Raw genomic sequence first — 5,127 nt, forward strand, 5'->3', positions numbered from 1 at the left:
CTAAGCTGGTATTTACAACCAAGACCTATTTCCATTCTAACTTTGTATCTCTTCTCAAAAGTCCTAAGGGCTGTTGCTGTGTTTGTGCATTGGAATGTGGATGGGGGGCTAGCTGGCGCTGATTGGGGCAGGGGAACAGGAAGCCTCCTTAGGCTGAGTCATTCTTGGTTCAGGGGACTTTGTACAATGAGGTCACCATCACTCTACTTTCTGAGCTTCTCATATAGGTTGGAGAAGGAGTCAAGGGGTGAAGTTTTCTTTTCAATCAGGAGTATGACAGCTTTGATGGGCACGACTCTATACAACTTTTCTTTGACTCACTTGAGGTTTTGTAATAATCCCTTTAGACCAAACCACCAGCATTGTGGTAGACTGACTTATACGCAGACCAATACCACTGATTTTTATCCTGGAGAGCTTATGATGAAATCTTATGTTCTAGAATTTAAAATGAAAGTTCATCATATTCTTTCAACCTAATGATGAAAACTGGCTTCTTTCTGGAGTTTTTTTTTTTTTTGAGACCGAGTTTTGCTCTTGTTACCCAGGCTGGAGTGCAATGGCGCAATCTCGGCTCACCGCAACCTCCCCCTCCTGGATTCAGGCAATTCTCCTGCCTCAGTCTCCTGAGTAGCTGGGATTACAGGCACACGCCACCATGCCCAACTAATTTTTTGTATTTTTAGTAGAGACAGGGTTTCACCATGTTGACCAGGATGGTCTCGACCTCATGATCCACCCGCCTCGGCCTCCCAAAGTGCTGGGATTACAGGTGCGAGCCACTGCGCCCGGCCTTCTTTTTTTTTTAGAGATGGAGTTTCACCAGGTTGGTCAGGCTGGTCTTGTACTCCTGACCTCAGGTGATTCACCCACCTCGGCCTCCTAAAGTGCTGGGATTACAGGCATGAGCCACCACACCTGGCCCTTTTTTCTGGAGTTTTAAAAAAATTGTATTTGATCTTGTTTTCTCTCTAGAGAAATTCAGTTCTTTTTTTTTTCCCCCAAGAGGGAGTCTTGTCTGTTGCCCAAGCCAGAGTGCAGTGGTATGATCTTAGCTCACTGCAATTAACTTCCTGGATTCAAGCAATTCTCCTGCCTCGGCCTCCCCAGTAGCTGGGGTTATAGGTGTTCACCACCATACCTGGCTAAGTTTTGTATTTTTAGTAAAGACGGTTTCACCATGTTGGCCAGGCTGGTCTTGAACTCCTGGACTCAAGTGATTCACCCACCTTGGCCTCCCAAAGTGCTGGTTTACAGATGTGAGCCATCATGCTCAGCCTGAAATTCAGTTCTAATGAAAGATACTATCCAATTAAAAAGGGGAAGATAATGTTAGAAATCCTGTCACTTCTGTAGTTATTTTTAGCCAAGTCTTTTTGAACTTTCTAGCCTTCCAAAAACCCAACACCACAAGGAGAAAATACCTAGGAACCTCTTGTTTCTTGACATTTAAGCCCATTGTCTCTTTGGGGGTAATTCATGTTGAAATGTAAGAGTGTGATTAGGATCCCTGGCTTTTCTCTGGGTTTCATGCACACTAGGAATGGGGCTATGGAGCCCATGTGCTGAAACACAACTGTAGACAAGCTGGGTTGGAGAAGCTCTAGAGCAGAAAGTCCTAACTAAAAAAAAAAAAAAAAACGCAAACAACAGAAAACCCTAGAGATTTCAATTCTCTTTTTTTCATGGAATGGAGTGCATGTATGAGTGGGGAAGAGGTAAAATAGTGGGGAAAGGGTGGGGATCTAAGGACTAAGTTTAATTTGACTTTTGGGAATTTATTAACTTGTTATTGGGTTGAAGTTCTAACCTGAGATCTAAGAGTCTTCTTCAATAATATGGATGATTCGGGGGTGGGTGAGGTGGGAGCTCCATTACTCATCAGATTCAGTTATCAAGAAAGCTCACAATTGGGCAGGGAAGAGAATGTGACTCTGTATGTGAGTGTCTTCTGCTATCTGCCCCCCTGACATTTGGACTTTCTATTGTTCTCCTTGTGAGATTACACCTTTTCGTCCACCCCCCAGTCACCTTTTAAGTGTCTCTGTTCTCAAATTCCTCTGGAAATAAGGCTCCCAGAGGGACAGGCAGGCAGCTACAATGTCTGGATAGCTTGCCTCCAGGTTCTCCCCGCCAGAAGGTGGTGGAGATAAGGGTGGTGGCCACCCACTCAGCCCTGCCCTGTGGAGCCGACCAGACTTTGTTGGCTGAGGGGACAGCTGGCCGGTGTCTGGCAAGAACAATAAGGAAGAGGTAGATCAATCGGGTCGTGCAGGCTCTGACCTGCAGAACTCTTTACCGACTGCTCAACTCTTCCCTTTCTTCCACTCCAAGGGACAAAAATGTTAGGCTTTGCATCACAAAATTCCCCTCCAGTGGGTCTCTACTCCTGGGTCCCGTTATACAGCTGTGGAGTCTCCATGAAGGCCCAGACAGATGTTCCCTCTGGTTTCCAAGTTTATGACTTTCCTAGGGACTGCCTCCCTTGTAGAGGCTGCCTCCCTTGTTGACAAGTCTAATAGCCATGCTGGGTGGAGGTGAGGGGCAAAGATAACAGGGCCAGAGAGAATCCCCCAGAGCCCTGGAAACGGCAGCTCTGCTCACAGCTCAGTGAAGGAGGGAGTTGTTAGCAAAAGCAAGGTTGTGAAGGATCTGGGAGTATTTGCCAGATGAAAAAGGTGCAATGTTCAAAAGGGATTTCATCCTGAAGCAGAAAGCATTTAGCAGCCGTCTGACCACTCATTTGGAGGAGGGGGAGATATTATGCCAATTAAGTCAAGACAATAGCATCTTGTTCCCCTTGCAGTGAGCCCTGATAAAATTGCCTGTCCAGGGGAAGGAAAGTATTTCACTCTTTCACCTTTGAAAAAGGATAATCCTTTCTGTATTTCCTCTCTGGGGGAGGGTGTCCTTTGTTCTTTTGCCTCTGACCCGTAGCTACTTCTCACGTTCAGTTTTGGGGGAAAGAACTTGGAATTTCTTTTTTTTTCAGTCTCCTTAGAGACTGTCAAAAATTGCCAATGCTGACTATGTTGCAAGTCCTCATGGCGGGTTATTGGGAAAAGTTTTCAAATAGCAATAATCGCTCCTTGGATAAACCTCATTGGTTTTAGGAGGCTACGATACTGCCACTGCACAAAGCTAGGAATTTTTTTTTTAAGTGTGTGACTAAATGACGGAGCTGTGAGACAAAGGAGGACCAATCTTAGGGATACTGTAATCAGTAAAACAAGGAGTGATGCCATGGGGACCTCACATGATTTTCTTCCCAGGCTGGGGATGTGAATACTCTGGAAGCTCCCTTCTGTCCTTGAGGGATTCCTGTGTGGGCCCCTCAACACTGACTTTTTTTTTTTTTGAGATGGAGCCTCGTTCTGTTGCCCAGACTGGAGTGCAATGGCATGATCTCGGCTCACTGCAACCTCAGCCCCCCTGGGTTCAAGCGATTCTCCTGCCTTAGCCTCCCAAGTAGCTGGAACTATAGGTGTGCACCACCACACCAAGTCCAGCTTATTGTATTTTTAGAAGAGATGGGGTTTCACCATGTTGGCCAGGTTGGTCTTGAACTCCTGACCTCAGATGATCTGCCTGCCTCAGTCTCCGAAAGTGCTGGGATTACATGCATGAGACACAGCGCCCAGTCTCAGCACTGACTCTTGTGAGACAGGTCTACTGACCATGGCAGACATGAAACTCTGGAGAAGACCTTTTAGATTCAGGAGGCCACCAGCTACCACTCCAGTGCCCTCACTGCAGGATAGAAAGTAGACAGCGAAGTCATTGCTTTCCAGAGTCACTAAACTTGGAAACTGAGAAAAATCTCAAAGCTCATCAAGCCCAGTGTCTCCTCCATTTTACAGCTGAGGATGTGGAGGCTGGAGCTGCCTAAGCAACTTTCCCAAGGTGGAACCGCAAGTCAGCTGAATGAGTCTAATACCCTTCGCAGCGCACAGTGGTGCAGTTCCAAAGTGCAGCAGGCTCCACTGCCCAGGCACGGTGGTTCACACTGTAACCCCAGTACTTCGGGAGGCTGAGTGGGAAGATCCCTTGAGCCCAGGACTTTGATACCCATTGGACAACATAGTGAGACTCCTTCTCAAAAAAAAAAAACCAGAAGTGTTATAGGTCCCAGGAATGTTAGAAAACAAAAGCAAAAGAAGCTGGGCTCAGTGGCTCATGCCTGTAATCCCAGCATTTTGGCCAAAGTGGGTGGGTCACTTGAGCTCAGGAGTTCGAGACCAGGCTGGCCAGTATGGTGAAACCCCGTCTCTACTAAAAGTACAAAAATTAGCCAGGTGTGGTGGTGCGTGCCTGTAATCCCAGCTATTCGGGAGGCTGAGGCAGAAGAATTGCTTGAACCTGGGAGGTGGAGGTTGCAGTGAGCCAAGATCATGCCACTACATTCCAACCTGGGTGACAGAGTGAAACTCTGCCTCAAAAAAATAAATAAATAGGCCGGGCGCGGTGGCTCAGCCTATAATCCCAGCACTTTGGGAGGCGGAGGCAGGTGGATCACGAGGTTGAGAGATCGAGACCATCCTGGTCAAAAAGGTGAAACCCTGTCTCTACTAAAAATACAAAAATTAGCTGGGCATGGTGGTGTGCACCTGTAGCCCCAGCTACTCGGGAGGCTGAGGCAGGAGAATTGCTTGAACCCAGAAGGCGGAGGTTGCGGTGAGCCGAGATGGTGCCATTGCACTCCAGTCTGGGTAACAATAGCCAAACTCCATCTAAATAAATAAATAAGAGGGAAAGTTAGAAACCCTACCTCACGTAGTTCCTCACGTCATTATGTTCTTAGCCTGGTCAGGAAGTTCCAAGCATCCTTTCATCAGTCTTCAAAGTTGTTTTAATCATAAACTATCTTTCATTGTGGGATGAGAGCCTTCCTAGACTAGTGAGGAATGTCTATGTTAGTGTCCTCCTCCTCTGGGGTGACCTTTTCTTTCAGGTGAAATACACAGACCTTGCCTTTTCTTAAAAGGGCCAGTGATGAAGAGCATCTTTTCCAGACTTTGATTATCGCCTTGTTATGTATGGTCTCACCTCTGAAGGAGTGGTAGAAGCAGGCTTCAGGAATCCCTGCTGGCCACGGGTTCTCCTCTCATCATTCTGGGCACTGGAGGC

The 5,127-nt window shown here is 47.0% G+C and overlaps 1 pseudogene; it reads right to left on the reverse strand.

Annotated features, from left to right (window-relative positions):
- Nucleotides 1-2,992: 2,992 nt before the first annotated feature.
- LOC118146959 (U4 spliceosomal RNA) lies at nucleotides 2,993-3,143 on the reverse strand (annotated as a pseudogene).
- Nucleotides 3,144-5,127: the final 1,984 nt, after the last annotated feature.

Source organism: Callithrix jacchus, chromosome 13 (genome assembly GCF_049354715.1).
Source record: "Callithrix jacchus isolate 240 chromosome 13, calJac240_pri, whole genome shotgun sequence".
In the NCBI taxonomy this organism is placed as follows: Eukaryota; Metazoa; Chordata; class Mammalia; order Primates; family Cebidae; genus Callithrix; species Callithrix jacchus.